General features: G+C 37.6%; 1 long non-coding RNA gene across 2 annotated transcripts; it reads left to right on the top strand.

The window, feature by feature from the left end:
* Positions 1-18758: 18758 nt before the first annotated feature.
* LOC107897577 (uncharacterized) lies at positions 18759-20343 on the top strand. Of its 2 annotated transcripts, XR_001684205.2 has the most exons (3): positions 18803-19236; positions 19317-19456; positions 19818-20343. It is a non-coding gene; the product is annotated as an uncharacterized lncRNA (long non-coding RNA). The 2 variants fall into 2 exon arrangements; XR_001684204.2 differs by having other exon boundaries at positions 18759-19236; positions 19317-20343.
* Positions 20344-20842: the final 499 nt, after the last annotated feature.

Here is a 20842-nt window from a genome sequence, read left to right as displayed (position 1 = left end):
GATCACCTTTGTTTTAATAAAACAATTTTAGTTTACTAAAATGACATTTTTGGTCTACAAAGTTGAAGAGAACAAGTTCGGGAGTCGGTTACGTGCGAGGAAGGATTAGCACCCTCGTCACGCCCAAAATTGGTACCAAATTGATTAATTATTGTCCTAAAGTCGAAAGTTGAAAATTGAGAATGGATTTAAAATACAATTCTTTTTTATTAGCCTTAATTTTAAAAAGTTCGAGTTAAATCAAAGTGAATCCTAAAGATTTCCTCGTCTCGAGATATCGAAGTATCATATCCAGTAAGCTAGGACACAATACCATGAACTCCTGAGCGCAAGTTTGTCTTTAATTTTAATTGGAAATCCGTGTGTTTTGAAACTTGAAAAGGATATTTGCTATTTTAGAAAAAACGAGAAAAATCAAAACCCCGTAAGTTAGGGCACAATTCCTCGATGTTCCAAAATGCAAAACATTGCCTTATTTGCAAAATTTCGTTTTTGGATAGTAACGAATACGATATTTGAACGACGTGTATTTGTTTAGGTTAAAATAAAGTGATTTATTGGATAAACGTATTGGGGTTTAATTCATGAAGCAATGACATAAATACAATATAATAATGAGGGTGGACGTTAATACATGAATAACCTCATGCGAACATACGACAATAATTGTGACAATACAAATGAACAATTTATGGTACATACAATGATGATAATGGCTCACATACATTATTCACATGCTAACATTAGCAATTAAGGAACAAAAACACATATAACAATTTAAAAAATAAATAGTACAAAGCAAGTCAAATTGAATAAAATATAAAAACTATTTAAAAGCTAATAGACAAGTTTAAAATAAATAAAGTAAAAAAATGATTTTTTTTTAAATCGATAATGTATGAAGCAATTTAAGAAAAGATAATATATAACTTTTTAGAACATATAATATACATACATGTACATAAAAGCATAGCATGAGTGACATAAAAATCCTATAATGAATAATAAATAATTTTTTTTTTAAAAAAATTGGAATTTTGAAAGGTGTATGAAAACAATTTAAACTAATGAAATAAATTTTAAATAAATAATGCAAAAGACGATTTTTAAAAAAAAAAAGCAAATGGTACTCTTAAAGTATAAATATGATGGTTTATAATTTGCTATGAATAATATTTTCAACATAAGATAAAATAATATAAAATATATATAAAACAAAGCACAATTTAACACATCATGTGAAAGACTTAAAATAAACATGCAAATTAAAGAAATATAAACAAGCGAACAGTTCACAAAAGAGAATATAAAATAAATAATATATATATATTTAACATTATTGACATATAACACTTGGAATAAACAAACAAATAAAATAAATTTAAGATAAATAAATAAATGAACAATATGACAAATCTTATAAGTAACACATGAAGTTTTAAACTAAATAAAATATAACATCTGAATGGGCAATAAATAAAACATATAACATAACATGATAAAACAATTTGAAATAAAAAGGGTGAGGGCTAAATTAAAATCAAAATAAAAAAAGGTATAAATCATAAAATAGAAAACTGCCAGGGACTGGATTGAAATACGTGCGAAAGAACAGGGGTCAACTGGGCAATTACCCTGACCCCCTATGCGCAGCGTTTCAATGTAGGATTTAAGTGTAGGAACAGAGAAATTATGCGGGCAAAAGTTTAAAAAGGAATGGGGTTGGATTGAACACCACGAAAATGCGGAAGGACTCACCGCGTAAATAGCCCCAAGGCTACAAAACACGCAGATCCTGACCTATACGGGTCGGGTCGACCTGCCCCTTCCCCAAAACGACGCCGTTTTGGCGTATGGGGAAGGAAATGAAACGGTGCCATTTCATGCAACATATTTAAGCCCAAATTTTTTTTAATTCATTTGCAGCCCATTTTTGAAGAAAATTTAAAAAAAACTTTTCTTTTTTCTCTGTTAGGGTTTTAAACCCCCTCTTTGTGCCGTCGTCTGACCACCGCGCCACCATCGCATTCGGTGGCCAGTGATACACCAAAATGGGCTCTTTTAGCCCTCATTTTTTTATATGCATTGGAGATTTGCTCCCAAAAACGAAAGACAATGGCTCACCCCCCCTTTTGAACTCGACCACACCGAACGGAGAGGAGAGCTCCGACGACGCAGCCACAGGGTGGATCCGGTAAGTCACCCTTCTCCTCTTTCCTTTTATTCGTTTTATGCCCACTTTGTTTAACAGATTTGTATTAAAAGTAAAAAGAAATATTAAAGAAATAAAATGAAGTGAAAATAAAGAAAATAAAATCAGAGATCAACCTTTTTGTGTGTTTTTTGCTTTGATTGCTAGTGTTCGTTGTTTTTTTGATTGCTTAATATGCGTAAAAAAAACAAAGGGAACGAAAATGGCTTTTATAGCCGAATACATGCTTGTTCTTATTTCTATTTTGTCTGTTTCTTCGTTGTTTCTTTTCTTTTGTTTGCTATCATTTTTGTCCTCTTGTTTGCTGTTTCTTTTTGTTTGCGTGCTAGTCTCGTTTTGCAGGTGAAGTGGGCGACCAGACGCGTGCGAAGAGGCGTGTACTGGTGGTGGTGTGCGCGGTGGCCATTGGTGAGGAGCGGCGGCTGAAAAGATGGGGGCTAGGGTTGCTGAGATGTTTTGGGTAGTTGGGTTAGAGTTTCTAGACTTTTGGGCTTGTTGGGCTTGTTGGGCTTGCTGGGTTTGGGCTGTTAAACATTGTAAATGGACTATTGGACTTTTATTTTATTTATTGTATTTTGGGTTTTGTTTTTTGGTTTATTGGTTTGGGTTTATTTTTGGTTTGTTGGTCTGGGCCAAAATTGGCTGCTACAGCTGCCCCTCTTTGTTAATTGTCGTGTAACGAGAATGAAGCAAAGACCTTAAAGGAGCCAATTTTGCCTAGTCTCACTGAATCTTGGCTTCTTGGTGCTTCTTTTCTTCTAATAGCTTCGTTCTATCCCACTGCATCTTCAGGGAGATAAGGTTTGCGACTTAAATCTGCTCCACTGCAATTTTAGAGAGATAAGATTCGCCATGGTAACTTGATTCGGCCTACTATAACTTCAGAGGTATAGGATTTATAGCCTTAATCTGCTCTACTGCAACTTCAAAGAGATAAGATTTACTATCTTTAGTCTATTCCACTGCAACTTCAGGGATTTAAGACTTGGTAATTTCAAAGTACTCCACTGCATCTTCAGGGAGATAATGTTAATGGCTTTAATCTGCTCTACTACAACTTCAGATAGATAAGATTTGCCATGGTAGATTTCATCTGACCCACGCAACTTCAGAGGCATAGGACTTATAGCCTTAATCTGCTCTACTGCAACTTCAGAGAGATAAGATTTGCTATCTTCAGTCTATTCCACTACAACTTCAGGGAAATAAGACTTGTATTTTTAACCTGCTCCACCGCAACCTCAGGGAGATAAAGTTTGCTATTCTTCGATCTATTCCGCTGCCACTTCAGGGAGATGAGATCTGTAACTTCAATCTACTCCTCTGTAACTTTAAGAATATAAGATTCACGACTTTAATCTGCTCTACTGCAACTTCAGGAAGACAAGATTCGCCATGGTGATTTCAATCCGTCCCACTGCATCCTCAGGGGCGCAGGATTTTGATTTCTTTGGTCCATTGCACCATTCTTTGGAGAACGTGACCTGTTGAATCTATTTCACGGGCCTATTTATGCCAAATGATTAGGATGCCATGATCAAAATGAATCGAATGCTCCTAGCTAGATGTGTATGAATGATGTTTGCGTGAATGCAAAATGTCATTTTTTAATGCTTAATTTGATATTACTCGTCATTCATCGAGTCTTTGTCAATGACGTAGTACTCTATCCTTTTCTTCAGCTGGTACCTTCGGCAGAAAACTCGAAGAAATAATCATAATTTGGGCTATTCTTTCCCCAATGTTTCCAACCCTTGAATTTGGGTAACTCAAACTACTTAGTCTCGTTTTAGGTCCTTGTATCGTTTAGAAACATTTCAGAGTAATATGCAGAACTCTTTTTGAATATTATTAGTCCATTAATCATCATTTCAATGAAAGACGCTCGAAAAAGATTATCACAATAGACAAGATGGAATTTTATTAAAAGCAAAGCTCAAAATGAATAGGGTAATAAAGATAGCAAAGTTGCTAAGATATAAAATGAGAACTAACGAATTAATCAAGATACCACATTCTACCAAAAAATACAAAATGAATGAGAGAAGAATAGGTGCTCCAGATATCGCAGCATGAGCTTCGTTGCACAAATCCTCTCGAGGACCCTTTGAGCTTGATATGTGTTCGGAAGACCAAGAGTACCTTGTTGACGCCTCAAAATGTAGCATCCTTCCTTCATATTAATTCAGAGAAGATAATACTACTAGATGCCCCCACTTCGATTTGAATTGCCCATTCCTGGGTTTTCAATTCAAAATCTCTTTGGTCTCAAAGCGCCCTTTTACGGGCTTTCACCTTGGCCTCTTTGTTTTTTTTTCAGGTGAAGTATCTCTTAACCGAATCCGAATTCATGGGATTAGGCAGGCTTTTACCATTCATCTCGGTTAAAATCAGAGCTCCTCTAGAGAAAGCCTTCTTTACCACATAAGGTCCCTCCCAATTAGGCATCCATTTTCCTCTAAAGTCCTTTTGTATGGGGAGGATCTTTTTCAAAACAAGTCTCCTTCATGAAATTCTCTAGGGCGAACCTTCTTATTATAAGTCCGCATCATTCTCTTTTGATACATTTGACCATGACGGATAGCCTTTAGTCTCTTTTCTTCAATTAAGTTCAACTGGTCGTATCAAGACTGGATCCATTCTGCTTCATCTAACTTTAGTTCTGACAGCACGCATAGAGAAGGAATCTCGACCTTAATAGGCAGAACTGCCTCCATTCCATAAACTAAAGAAAAAGGCGTTGCCCCGGTAGAGGTTCTGACTGACGTCCGGTAGGCATAAAGGGCAAATGGTAATTTCTTGTGTCAATCTTTATAGGTCTCAGTCATTTTTCCTATGATTTTCTTGATGTTCTTGTTGGTTGCTTTCACCGCACTATTCATCTTTGGGCGATACGGTGACGAATTGTGGTGTTTGATTCTGAATTGGCTACAGACCCCTGCTATTGTGCTGTTGTTCAAGTTCAGTGCATTGTCTGATATGATCCTCTCAGGCATCCCATATCGACATATGATTTCTTTCTTTAAGAACTTACTAACTGCTGACTTTGTGGCGTTAGCGTAATAGGTGGACTTTACCCATTTGGTGAAATAATCTATGATGACAAATATGAATTGATGTTCATTAGATGCCTTCGATGAGATTGGCCCAATGACATCCATGCTCCACATGGAGAAAGACCATGGAGAAGTCATGACATGAAGGGGTGAAGGAGGTACATGAATTTTATCTCTATAAATTTGGCATTTATGGCACTTCTTGGCATAATTGATGCAATCTCCTTCCATAGTGGACCAATAATATCCGAATCTCATGATCTGTCTGGCCATTGTGAAACCATTACCGTGCGTCCCGCAGACACCCTCGTGAACCTCTTCTAAGATTTGCTTAGCCTCGACGGTGTCTACACATCTTAAGAGTACCTGATCTTTCTTTCTTTTATACAGGATCTCTCCATCCAAGATATAGTCACTGGCCAGCCTTCTTAATGTCCTCTTATCATTCACAGTCGCTTGGTCTTGGTATTCTCGATTCCTCACATATCGCAATATATCCTGATACCAAGGATGATCATCTTTCTCTTCTTCTTCTTTAATGTTGCAGTAATGGGCCGAAGCCTCATAAATACTCATTTGGATAGGTTTCATATCTTCTTGCTTGTTTACTTTGATCATAGAAGCTAAGGTTGCCAAGGCATCAGCCATCTGGTTTTCATCTCGTGAGAGGTAGTAGAAAGTGATATCGTCAAACTTCTCAATTGACTCAAGAACCAGCCTTCAGTAATTGATCAACTTGGGGTCTCTTGTCTACCATTCACCTTTAAGCTGATAGATCACTAGTGCAGAATCCCCATATACTTCTAGCACTTTGATCTTGCATTCCATGGCTGCACGAATTCCCATGGTACATGCTTCGTATTTGGCTATATTGTTTGTGCAATCAAAATCCAATTTACTGGTGAAAGGATAATGATCTCTGTTTGAGGATACCAAGACTGCCCCGATTCCGTTCCCCACAGCATTGGAAGCTCCGTCAAAATTCAACTTCCAAGGGTGGCCTTCTTGAGAGTCTTCTTCCATGGTTGCAATGTACATTAGATCCTCATTTGGGAAGTCAAAGCTCAACGGCTCATAATCTTCTAGAGCTCTACTGGCTAGAAAATCGTTATTGCACTCCCCTTTACAGCCTTTTGGTTTACGTGGACTATGTCAAATTTAGAAAGTAAAATTTGCCAACGAGCCATTTTTCCATTCAAAGCATTTAACTCCATCATGTAAAAGGGTCTACTTTTGAGATGAGCCAAGTTGTGTGGTACAACATGTATTGTCTCAGTCTTCGGGTTGTCCAAATCAAAGCACAACACAACTTCTCGATCGACGAATATCTTGTCTCACATTCAGTGAATTTCTTGCTGAGATAGTATATTGCTTTTTCTTTTCTTCCTGACTCGTCATGTTGTCCTAGCACGCATCCCATGAAATTTTCAAACATAGCCAAGTACAATATCAGTGGTTTATCTGGGCAAGGTGGCACCAATACTGGGGCATTAGACAGATAATGCTTGACCTTATCAAAAGTTTTTTGACACTCATCATCCCATACACCTGGACTGTTTTTCTTAAGGAGACAGAATATGGGGTCGCATTTTTCTGTCAATTGTGAAATAAACCGGGCAATGTAATTAGTCTTCCTAGGAAACCTCGAACTTCTTTTTGAGTGCGTGGCGGTGGTAATTCTTGTATGGCCTTGACTTTATCTGGGTCAATCTCAATCCACTTTTCGCTAACTACGAATCCCAACAACTTTCCTGACCTGGCCCCAAAGGTACATTTTGCAGGATTGAGCTTTAGTTGGAACTTTCTTAACCTCAAGAATAGTTTTCTCAGGACTTGCACATGCTACTTCTCCGTTTTGGATTTTGCAATCATATCGTCGACGTAAACTTCGATCTCCTTGTGCATCATGTCATGGAACAAAGTTACCATGGCTCTTTGATATGTTGCTACTGAGTTTTTCAGTCCGAATAGCATCACCTTATAACAAAACGTCCCCCACATGGTTACAAATGTCGTCTTTTCCATGTCTTAAGGATGCATCTTTATTTGGTTGTACCCCGGAAACCTATCCATAAAGGAGAAAAGTGAGTAACCTGCCGTGTTATCCACTAAGGTATCAATGTGAGGCAATGGGAAGTTGTCTTTTGGGCTGCCTTTGTTCAAATCTCGATAGTCCGCGCACATTCATACCTTTCCATCTTTCTCAGGAACTGGGATTATATTGGCTACCCATTCTGAGTACTTGACCACTTGTAAAAAACCGGCGTCGAATTGCTTCTTGACCTCTTCCTTTATCTTTAACAAAACATCAGGTCTCATCCTCTGGAGTTTCTGTTGAACCGGCCTCCATTCTTCTTTTATGGGGAGTCGATGAACCACGATATCAGTGTTCAAATCGGGCATGTCTTGATATGACCATGCGAAGACATCCTTGAATTCTCGGAGTAACTCGATGAGGTCTCGCTTTGTTTTTACAGTGATACTAGCCCCAATCTTCACCTCTTTTCCTTCTCCTAAGCTAACAACTTCCACCGACTCTTTGAGAGGTAGGATTTGTTTCTCTTCTTGTTCTACCATCCTTAACAAATTAGGAGATAGGTTACAATTTCGGTCATCTTCAAAATCTTCAGTGTCTTCCATATACAAATCTTGCTCGAAAGGAGTCTCTGAGTTAGTGGCAACGTTGCTCATATCATTGATATTTGGAGACCTGTTATGGATGAAGAACGAAATCCAAAGAACAAAAGAATCTAAGAATATTTGATTTGTGTGGTATGATTATGAATGAAGTAGAAAGAATAAAAGAATATTTGCTCAAGATGATACGCAAAAATGCATTTTTTATTGAAATAACGATATTTGGACATATGCCTATTTCATAAAAGGATTCTTATTGCCCGTAGGCTTAGAGCAATAAACTTGTTTTGAACATTACTCTGAGTTAATTCTAAAAGTTATAGGGATCTCCTCCGCGGTCTAATTGTTCAAAACACTTCCAGGGATATAAGGGCGAATTCCAGATAAATTCATTTCTTCAGCTTTTTCCTCAGATATGGCGTTAATGCTCCCACTTCCCAACATTTCTTCAACCATTTTAATTCTTGTCATCTTCTGTTCGGGGTAAATAGTTCCTCCCGACACAAATATTTTGAATAAGTGAGGAAAGGTCATTGGTTCCCACTTGACCTCCTCACCGCGCAGACGTGCTCTTCTTCTTTCTTGCTTTTTCTCCAGCTCTTTCTTCTTTTGCTTCGCGTCTGGCTTAAATCCTAAGCCAAAGCGGTCTCATTTTTCCCTTAGCATTAGTACATCGCTCCTTCCTTGGAGGCACCTTCCAAGTCCTCTTCCTGGCAGGGCTCCTTTGCCGACCGTCAATCGCAGGCCCATCCTCGTAGTTTTGGATATTTTGGGTATTGAGATCTTGTTCCCTTCGACAATGAATGTAGCATTGATGAATTCTAGCGATCGAAAGGAACATTCTATCGTCTCATCGTCCGCACCTATGTATGGTGTGTCACTGGTAACAGATGCAATGATGTCTTCTTCCGCGTTTATAATTACCAATCTACCCTCAGTCACCAACTTCAATTTTTGGTGTAATGACGATGGCACTGCTTCCGTTGAGTGGATCCACGGCCTCCCCAACAGGCAATTGTATGATGGCTTGATGTCCATTACCAAAAAGTCCACCTCGTATGTATTTGGGCCAATCAAGAGAAGTATCTCGATTCTTCCCATCACTTTTCTTTTAGTACCGTCGAATGCTCTCACGACGTTTTAACATGTCTTCATGTGGGAGCTATCCACTGGCAACCTATTTAGCGTGGACAAGGGCTGGACATTCAATGCTGATCCATTATCAATTAGTACTCCCGGCAACGTGTATCCCTTGCAGCGAGTGGTGATGTGCAGAGCCTTTATAGATTCCATGCCTCCGGTGGTATTTCATAATCATTAAAGAAAATAAAATTATCCGCGCTGATGTTATTGACCAGACGATCGAGTTTGTTGACAGAGATATCATCCGCAACATATGTTTCATTTAAAACTTTCATCAATGCATTGCGGTAAGTCTCTGAGCTCAAGAGCAAGGCTAGTACCGATATGCGAGCTGGCTATTTCTGCAATTGCTCCACAATACTTTACTCACTGTGCTTCAGGAATTTTAAGAATTCCTTAGCCTCTTTTTCCGTTACAGGCTCATTAACAGGTGATTCAGGTCTGATCGCCTTCTCTTTCTTTGTTCAACAACCACGGATTTTCCTTTAACTGATTCTACTTTTGTATTCGGGGTATAACGTATTCCACTTCGTATATAGAAACCTTCGTCTTGACTTTCCTCCTAAGTGCCAATCGGGTTCTTTCTCCCCGGGATTGTCACGTTACAGTCACAGTTCCAAGGCACACTCCTGCTATCTTTATAAGGGAAAGCAACGGGCTTCTGGATTATAACCTTTGGCACATTTGGTACTCCTACTTCACTGATTCTTGGTCGTGATATGATTACCACTGGGTGACTGACCCCATGGACTTTGTTAGTTGGTCCTTGCTCCGACGTGCACACATCTTCTCCCTTTGGGCCCTTAGTATACTCAAAGAATTCAATCTCTTTATTTTCTATCAATCTCTATACCAGAGCCCTAAATTCATTACACTTTTGGATCTCATGCCCTTCCTCATCGTGGAATTCACAGTAGTACTTTGCTCCTTCGGGCTTCTCCCCTAAATCTTGTATAAGTAAACCTTCTTCCACCATTTTCTTCCAAACCCATCTCAACGGAGTCTTTAACTCTGATACATCCATCTTGGTTCTCCTCCCTCCATTTTCAACTATCGCGTTTACCCCTTTGTCTGAATGACTGGGTAAGGAATCTCCCGCCACATTAGGTTCTGTGGGATCATCGAACTTTACAATGCCCATCTTTATGAACCTTTCGACTAATTTCTTGAAGGCCGTGCAGTTCTCAATTGTGTGCCTTAGGGTTCCTGCATGGTATTCGCATTGAGCATTTGCGTCATACCACTTAAGGAATGGAGGTTGCATGGCCTTCAGGTAAAATGGAGACACCACATGCGCATCGAATAGATTCTGGTAAAGCTCCCTATACGTCATTGGAATTGGCGTGAACTGGACTCTTTCCTTGTTAGGTCTTGGGTTGGAATCTTGTCTTGCGGAGCCCTGATGGCTAGTAGTCACTGCCCTCGGCTGGCTTACTGTGACTGGCTTGGAATAACCCTTATTGTATACGCTCGCATTGTTCACCTCATTTTCTTTCCTTCTCGGAGCTGATCTCTTAGCACTCTTTCCCGCTTCAATTTTCCCACATCTTATCGCGTTTTCTATCATCTCCCCAGACATCACTATGTCCGAAAAGCTATTAGTAGCGTTTCCCAACATATGGTTAATGAATGAGTCCTTCAGGGTATTGATAAAAAGCATGGTCGTTTCCTTCTCCAAGAGGGGTGGTTGGACTTGCATCGCTATTTCCCTTCATCGTTAGGCATACTGCCTGAAGCTCTCACTTGGCTTCTTCTCCATGTTTTGTAACGTAATCCTGTCGGGTGCTATGTCTGCCACGTAACCGTATTGTCTCATGAAAGCTTGAGCCAAGTCCTTCTATGAACCAATTTGGGCACGGCTAAGCTGGTTATACCACTTGGCCGCAGATCCGATCAGACTGTCTTAGAAACAATGGATCAACAGCTGATCATTGTTGACATACCCTGTCATCCTTCAACAGAATATCGTAATATGAGCTTCAGGGTAGCTCGTCCCATTATACTTTTCAAACTCCAGGGTTTTAAATTTTGGTGGGAGCACCAGATCTAGGACCAAGCTTAAGTCCTTAGCATCGATCCCGCCACGGTAATCGGCAGTCTCCATTGCTTTGAACTTTTCTTCAAGCCATTTACACCAATCATCGAGTTGTTTTTCCAGGTCTACTTTTCCTTTCTCCATTTCTACCACGTCATCAAGGTTCGGAGCAAATGGATTAGCTGGATTATCCCCGGGATTAGAGCCTGAACCTGTAGGAATATTCATTGGTGTCGAGGCATTGGCCTAGTATTGTTGGGGCCTAATAGTGACAGGTACCGTTCGTGGGTGCACCTCCGGTTGTGGTTGAGTTGTTTTACCAGCAACTGCGCCAACTGGCCTATCATATTATTTTGGGATTCTTCCATTTTTTCCCTCATATCTTGTTGTATTTTAGCCAGTTGCTCTTGCATCTGCGCTTGTAATTTCTCTTGCATTTTTCTTTGCATTTGTTCTATCATTTCTAATCTCTAATCTATTGCTTTGGTTTTACGGCGGGTATTGTAGCTGTGTTCGGTTGGTTGATTCTTGTTGGTTTCCAGATTAACTGAAATAATTTTGTTTAATCAGGGTCTTTTCGTGAAATTTAATGCATATGATGAAATGTAATGCAAATGAATGAATGCAAAAAGAGGCGTTGATTCTAATTTAATTTCATTAGAATAACTTCACTAGAAGAAAAATTTCTTTACATAGAACGGATGATTACATATACAGCTTTGCCCTAATGCCCAAAGCCTTAACTTTCCTAAGAAGCCAAGCTAAATTTCGGCCTCGATCTGATTCTGACTCGTGCTTTAAGCTCAATACATCAGCCTGAGCTGCCAAGGTTTGCAAGAGATTGGCTACCTCTCGAACCTGAGCCACAGCTTCGCCCATGACATAGTTTCTATCTCTAATCTGGTCTTGAGAGCAGTGAAGCTGTTCTCTGCAATGATCATTGTTTGCCTCAGAAGTTCTATTCGAATTTTGCTATCTCGTAGCGCATTCTCGAGTTCCTCTACTTTCCCTTTCAATTCTTCAATCCTGCTCAGACTAGCCTCCAGCTCAATTACCGAATTACGGCTACGATGTTGATGTAGTGATCTTTCCAATTCAGCCACCCGAGCTCTAACTTTTCCTATTCGTTTTGGCTTTCTAAAAAACTCTTTTTCAGAGTGTCCTCTCGTACTCGGGCATCTTGAAACCTTTTCTCCCAATGGTCGGCTCTAGTCTTTTCTTTTTTAATCTCTTGACGCCATTGCTCCGACGTTTTACCTAAACTAACAGTTCTTATTGACAAACGCAACTTCTTGTAATCAGTTTTTAGACTATCCAAATCTTCCTCGGCCTTGTTCTTTCCCTTCCTCAATTTCTCAGCCTCTAGCTTGTTGATATCGATGTCTAAGCCCAACTTCATCTTCTCTTCCTCTAATTGCTCTATCTTCTTCCCCAACTCCGAGTTTTTTTTCTCAAAGTCTTGTTTAATGATCTCTAACTCGGATGGGATGATCCGTAAATGCTCCTCTATCGGTTGAGTGTTCCCTTGATTCGGCCTAGGGATGTTTTCGTTGACTCTCTTACCCCACCACCATTCATACTCGGGGGTCGTCATCGGGCCTGTGGTGAATCCTTTCATTCTTCGAGTTTGGTTCCAAGCATCCGATGTCTCACGAACCCTCCTCTTATAATTGTTGTCTTTATAGGGGAACTCACATTGTGCCAACCTTTGTGTCGCCGGTATAAACTGCCTTGATCGATATTGCCTTAACACGAGTAATGAAGCATATCCAACGGCTCCCCATATTCCAGCCAGAGGGACCCAGTCAAAATCACCGCACTGATATAAGATCTCGTCGGGGATCAACTACGGAGCCCTCCATTCAACATCTTCGGCTCACAAATTCTGGAGAATAGTTATCCATTTCTCTTCTGAGATGTCGTCCCGCCTCGATGTAGCCACTAATTCTTTTAATAGGGAATAATCCTTAGAGAAAACCCGATAGGAGACCTTCTCCACCTTCTAAAAATGGGTATAGAACCAAGCTAAAAGAAGTTGTGCACAACCAATAAATCTTCCCTCGCCCGCTCTCCGACATGCATTCAAGGATCTGAAAGTTTCTGCTAGGATTGTCGGGACGGGTGTGGTACCTTTATCAAGTCGATCGAATAAATCTGAGACGGCTTCATCTATATGTCCGAGTGCCTTAGGAAAGATGATCAAACCGTAGAGGCTTAAGGCAAAAACGTCAACCGTTTTCATTGAATCCGAGTGTGCAAGGATCAAATCCATCAAATTCCTCCAAGGAATACACTTACTATCCCCTTTCTGCTTGATGCGGGCTGTAACCCATTGCTCGCTCATCCCCATGATATTCATCAATTTCCTCAAAAAGGGAGGGACGTTGACAGGTCTTGAATAGGCCCTATCGACCTGAATCTTCGAGTAATTAAGTAACGCCATGTATTCCTCCATAGTTGGTACTAAATCAACTCCTCCGAAGGTGAAGCAACTGTAAGCGGGGTTCCAAAACTGCGCGAGGGCCCGGAACAAGTACTTGTCCACCTTTACATCGAGCAAATAGTGTAGGTCACTGTAGTTACAGTAAAAGAGTTGCTTGACCTGGCTATTCCAACTATTCCATATATCCCTTAATTCTTGCAGGTCGTTCTGAGTCACACTGATGCGAGTGAAATCCCACAACTCTGATTCATATCCCTCGGTCAAACTATCTCCTTTCTCTTGTTGCATTCTCTTGGACCACACTCGAACGGCCGTATTATCCTCCACTCTATTAAGAAATCCTTTTTCCATGCTAAACTCTCCTATCTAGTAACCGAACATGAATCAACACCCTTTTATGATGAGATGCCATGCGATAACACAAAATACAACAGTAGTATATACAAATAATAGAATTCAAAGTAAATAAGGAATAATTAAGTACCTAATCGGGTAACCACTAGGGTTTAGTGTGGTTCTAGCTAGGGTAGGCTCTTAAGGCTCATTACATGTGGTTCAGTTCTAAAGTAAAGGTACCTGAACCAGCAGATTCCTTGATCTCCACCCATTATAGGCTCATACGGACCGAGTTCAATCCAGGGGAATACATTTCCCTATGGCTATACGGAGATGAAAACCTCACGAAGACGTAGGTACGGATGTATCCCAAAAGTGATCCACTATCCTATACGGAGGTGAAGACCTCACGAAGGAGTAGTTTCTCACTCCCACTTAAAGGGGTAAAATTGACCAACAATGCAATATGATGTGCAAAAGTATAGTTAAAAGAGTCAAACAAAAAGCCAATCGTATAAAGAGATAGAGACCACACAAAGGATATGCAATGAAATGATGTAATGAAATGATCGTAAGTTTAAAACAGATTTTCAAATTTCGACAAAGAACAAAAAATGATCAAATTTATGGCTCGACTCTCAAAAACTCTCCCCAGCGGAGTCGTCAAGCTGTCGAAACCATGTTTTGAGGAAATAGGAATTGACTTTGCTTGAAAGCAAAAATTAAAACGGGAGTTGCCACCGATCTTTATTAGGTGTGATCGAATCACCTTTGTTTTAATAAAACAATTTTAGTTTACTAAAACGACATTTTTGGTCTATGAAGTTCAAGAGAACAAGTTCGGGAGTCGGTTACGTGCGAGGAAGGATTAGCACCCTCGTCACGCCCAAAATTGGTACCAAATTGATTAATTATTGTCCTAAAGTCGAAAGTTGAAAATTGAGAATAGATTTAAAATACGATCCTTTTTTATTAACCTTAATTTTAAAAAGTTCGAATTAAATCAAAGTGATTGCTAAAGATTTCCTCGTCTTGAGATATCGATGTATCACATCCTATAAGTTAGGACACAATACCATAAACTCCCGAGCGCAAGTTTGTCTTTAATTTTAATTGGAAATCCGTGTGTTTTGAAACTCGAAAAGGATATTTGCTATTTTAGAAACATAGAGAAAAATCGAAACCCCGTAAGTTAGGGCACAATTCCTCGATGTTCCAAAATGCAAAACATTGCCTTATTTGCAAAATTTCGTTTTTGGATAGTAACGAATACGATATTTGAACGACGTGTATTTGTTTAGGTTAAAATAAAGCGATTTATTGGATAAACGTATTGGGGTTTAATTCATGAAGCAATGACATAAATACAATATAATAATGAGGGTGGACGTTAATACATGAATAACATCATGCGAACATACGACAATAATTGTGACAATACAAATGAACAATTTATGGTACATACAATGATGATAATGGCTCACATACATTATTCACATGCTAACATTAGCAATTAAGGAACAAAAACATATATAACAATTTAAAAAATAAATAGTACAAAGCAAGTCAAATTGAATAAAATATAAAAACTATTTAAAAGCTAATAGACAAGTTTAAAATAAATAAAGTAAAAAATAATTTTTTTTTTTAAAATCGATAATGTATGAAGCAATTTAAGAAAAGATAATATATAACTTTTTAGAACATATAATATACATACATGTACATAAAAGCATAGCATGAGTAACATAAAAATCCTATAATGAATAATAAATAAAATGTTTTTTTATTTAAAATGGAATTTTGAAAGGTATATGAAAACAATTTAAACTAATGAAATAAATTTTAAATAAATAATGCAAAAGATGATTTAAAAAAAAAAAAAAGCAAATGGTACTCTTAAAGTATAAATATGATGGTTTATAATTTGCTATGAATAATGTTTTCAACATAAGATAAAATAATATAAAATATATATAAAACAAAACACAATTTAACACATCATGTGAAAGACTTAAAATAAACATGCAAATTAAAGAAATATAAACAAGCGAACAGTTTATAAAAGAGAACATAAAATAAATAACATATATATATTTAACATTATTGACATATAACACTTGGAATAAACAAACAAATAAAATAAATTTAAGATAAATAAATAAATGAACAATATGACAAATCTTATAAGTAATACATGAAGTTTTAAACTAAATAAAATATAACATCTGAATGGGCAATAAATAAAACATATAATATAACATGATAAAATAATTTGAAATAAAAAAGGGTGAGGGCTAAATTAAAATCAAAATAAAAAAGGCATAAATCATAAAATAGAAAACTGCCAGGGACTGGATTGAAATATGCGCAAAAGAACAGGGGTCAACTGGGCAATTAGCTTGACCCCCTATGCGCAGCGTTTCAATGTAGGATTTAAGTGTAGCAACAGAGAAATTATACGGGTAAAATTTTAAAAAGGAATGGGGTTGGATTGAACACCACGAAAATGCGTAAGAACTCACCGCGTAAATAGCCCCAAGGCTACAAAACACGCGGATCCTGGCCTATGCGGGTCGAGTCGACCCGCCCCTTCCCCAAAACGACGCCGTTTTGGCGTATGGGGAAGGAAATGAAACGGTGTCGTTTCATGCAACATATTTAAGCCCAAATTTTTTTTTAATTCATTTGCAGCCAATTTTTGAAGAAAATTTAAAAAAACTTTTCTTTTTCTCTGTTAGGGTTTTAAACCCCCTCTTTGTGCCGTCGTCTGACCACCGCGCCACCATCGCATTCGGTGGCCAGTGATACACCAAAATGGGCTCTTTTAGCCCTCATTTTTTATATGCATTGGAGATTTGCTCCCAAAAACGAGAGACAAGGGCTCACCCCCCTTTTGAACTCGACCACGCCGAACGGAGAGGAGAGCTCCGACGACGCAGCCACAGGGTGGATCCGGTAAGTCACCCTTCTCCTCTTTCCTTTTATTCGTTTTATGCCCACTTTGTTTAACAGATTTGTATTAAAAGTTAAAAGAAATATTAAAGAAATAAAATGAAGTGAAAATAAAGAAAATAAAATCAGAGATCAACCTTTTTGTGTGTTTTTGCTTTGATTGCTAGTGTTCGTTGTTTTTTTGATTGCTTAATATGCGTAAAAAAAACAAAGGGAACGAAAATGGCTTTTATAGCCGAATACATGCTTGTTCTTATTTCTATTTTGTCTGTTTCTTCGTTGTTTCTTTTCTTTTGTTTGCTATCATTTTTGTCCTCTTGTTTGCTGTTTCTTTTTGTTTGCGTGCTAGTCTCGTTTTGCAGGTGAAGTGGGCGACCAGACGCGTGCGAAGAGGCGTGTACTGGTGGTGGTGTGCGCGGTGGCCATTGGTGAGGAGCGGCGGCTGAAAAGATGGGGGCTAGGGTTGCTGAGATGTTTTGGGTAGTTGGGTTAGAGTTTCTAAACTTTTGGGCTTGTTGGGCTTGTTGGGTTTGGGCTTTTTAACATTATAAATGGACTATTGGACTTTTATTTTATTTATTGTATTTTGGGTTTTGTTTTTTGGTTTATTGGTTTGGGTTTATTTTTGGTTTGTTGGTTTGGGCCAAAATTGGCTGCTACAATTATCATATTTGAAGGAGAGCCAATTTTTTTCTTGATCACCCAATGAGACAAAAATCCCTCTTTGCAACGATCTTTGCACATCCAAATTAACTCTAAACCAGCAGAACTTACCTTGGATTTCCAATCGAATTACTCCTCTAAAAGTGGAACCAACAACATGCGTCAAATCCTTTTTATCACACTCTGGCAGACACGAACCAATCTTGAGCCAAAAAGGTGAAAAGACAAGACGGATCTTATTCCATTTGATAGATTGTAACAATCGATCAAAAATAATTAATTGTTTTTGAAAGAACCATGGGTACCCTTCCAAAATCTGCTCTAAATCCTCTTCATTTTCAAGCGTTATCATGAATAAATTTTGTCCTACAACGTGAATCTCGAACTTCTTTTTAGTTTTCTATATACTTTTCATTTGTGCCCTCAAACTATCTGGGTTGTAAGTTTTCCTAGTCCAAACAGAGCAAATCAACATCAGATTTTCAGACGAAACTACTAACGAACTTTTCACCATTAGTTGAATCAATTCTTCTTCAAGGAGGGCTATCTCATTCCCCCCTTCCATACTCCAAAAGTCACCACTCGCCTCTTTCCCAACCACAGTACTTGTTTCTTCAGGAGAAGTAAGAGAGCACTCTCGATTTTTCTAAGTGACATATTTAAAACGATGATAAGTGAACAGTATTTATGTTTGACATTTTAACATTTTACATATTAAATTAACATGGGTCTTATAATTTAAATGAAAATTATTATTTATGACAATAAATATTATAAACAAATTTTTAAAATTTATTAATAGTATTAAAGCTATACAAAATTCTTATATCAAATAAAGAACATTACACATATTTTTAATTATAAAAATGCAATACGTATTTTAACTATTAAATGTAATACATACTGTTTAAACATCAAATAAATTTAAATATTCAAAAAAATAGTTTAAAATAATGAAATTTTTTTCGATTTTAAAAAATGTTAATTTTTAATTTTGAATATTCAAAAAAATTAATTAAATTATTTTAAAATATTGAAAAAATTAATATTTAAATTTGTTATATCCTACTTTACTGTGTTTCTTATTGATAGTTAATTTTTCATTTTTTACATTTAAATTAATATGAGAAGTAAAAATTTTATTAAAAATATTCTTTTGAATAAAATTAATATATAAATTAATGTATATTTAAAAATTATGCATTCATAACGAATAAATTTGTTATTTATCTTTTAAATTTTTTTAGAATAAAGCTGATATTTATTAATGAAAGAAATAACGGCACACGGCTCAAAAACTGACTCCAACATCTAATTAGAACAAGAAGAGAAAAGCATAGGAAACAAAATCAAACAAAATCGAAACAATCAACAAAACCAGATAAAAAGACGTACATAGAAAACAAGCAAACCATAAATGAGAAAATAAATCGCCACATGCCAAAACCCAAACGTCACAGAGCAAAGAAAATATCAGCCAAACTTTCTTCCAATCTTGCGAAACCCAAATCTGAGAGGAGTAAAGGAAGAAACTTGAAAGCTCTGAACATAATCACGGAGATTCGCAAAAACCTTTTCCAAAATCAGAGCATACTCTAAAACTCACTTATTCTGGAACCAAATCGTCCGATCCATAACAACCATCTTTTTTCACCGATTCGAGTACCCCATCAATCCAATTGCACGAGACTTACCATCTCCTTCCTTCCAAAGCAAGAGTGTGAACCGCCTTGTTAATCTCTCGAGGAACAAAAAGGTAAGAGACACTTTCAAAACTCTTCTCAGTAGAATGAATATTATGAATAATCGATCTGAGAATGGATTTATCTTTCGCAGATGTCTTAAGCTTTTTTATTACAGTCAGAGAGCCCTTCTCCAAGATAATTCGACAAAAACCCATGTCGACCGCAAAAAACAAAAGCCCTTTCGCGGGCTCATGCTTCGACCACAAAAGAATCGACCACATTTTCAACAACGTAAGTACCTGCCCCTACAACTTCACACTTGTAGTCTCTAACTAAAACTGCAGCAATAGAAGTTTAAGAGTCTCTTTGAAAAGATGCATCAAAGTTTATTTTGATAAACCCATTATTAGGTGGTCTCCATAACTTTTCTGTCATTGAACTGGAAAAACTCTTTATATTCTCATGACTTAAGCATATCTCTTGATGATATCCTCGGATGAAACTTAAAGTTTCCTGCAATGAGAACTTGACACCTTCATACATACATTTATTTCTATGGTACCATAGTGCCCATAAAGAGATAGATATAATCTGCTTATTATGTTCGTTACCTGCAAGAAATGTATTAACAAAATGAACTTTGTAATTCGAGGTATACCTAACCGGAGCCATCTTGATTTGAAGGCCACGTCGTAAGATAGAACACAACCACAACAGATGATCTGAGTCCTCCGGATCTTTCTTGTAAAGAGGAAAGATAACATCCGCAACTAATTTCCTCTAAGCAAGATTACAAAAATGTGGCACCAAGTTTTTAAACAACCTCCACACATGGATTTTTACTTTAGGAGGAATTTGTATAATCCATAGCGCCTTATAGAAAACCATGTAATTTTCTGCATTAGGAAGGTTGTAACTCTTATTTTAATCAAGCTCTGTAAGTAGAACTCGATAACCGCTCTTAACAGAGAACTCCCCAATAGCGCCATGCTTCCAGAACACCATATCCTCCAAACCATGGCTATTAATCGGGATGGCAAAGATACACTTTAATTGATCTTCATCAACAAAACTACCAAGAAGCTCCTGATTCTAGGTATCAGTTTCTGACTCAACTAATTGGTTCACAGTTTTCAATTGAGGAATAAAATTCTGGAATAGTAATCTACTATTTTCTAGACCAGGGAGCCACGAGTCATTCCAAATGTTAACACGGGTTCCATTGCCGATTCGCCAAATAATCTACTATTTTCTAGCCCACAAATATTCCTCCAAGTAAATGAAGGGTAAGAACTGACCTTTGTTGATTGAATATCTGAAAACAGAAAATAATGGGCTTTAAATACTTTAGCTAAAAGGTAATTGGGCTAGGATAAAATATGCCACACTTGTTTTGCTAATAACGCCTTATTAAAAAAACAAATTTCAAAAACCCAGCCCACCAGCACATTTCGGCTTACATAACAAGTCCCACGTACTCTAATGAATGCCTTTAGCAGTTTTAGAATTTGACCACCAGAATTTGTTCATAATACCTTCTAATTTACGATATAGCTCTTTCGGCAAAGTGAAACATTGCATGACATAAATCGGTATTACTTGAAGAACCAACTTTATAAAAGTCTTCTTACCACCCATAGAAAGATATTGCACATTTCAGTCATTGATTCTTTCCCT

Source organism: Gossypium hirsutum, chromosome A10, assembly GCF_007990345.1.
Source record: "Gossypium hirsutum isolate 1008001.06 chromosome A10, Gossypium_hirsutum_v2.1, whole genome shotgun sequence".
Classification (NCBI taxonomy): domain Eukaryota; kingdom Viridiplantae; phylum Streptophyta; class Magnoliopsida; order Malvales; family Malvaceae; genus Gossypium; species Gossypium hirsutum.
This window is presented reverse-complemented; position numbering and strand designations above follow the sequence as displayed.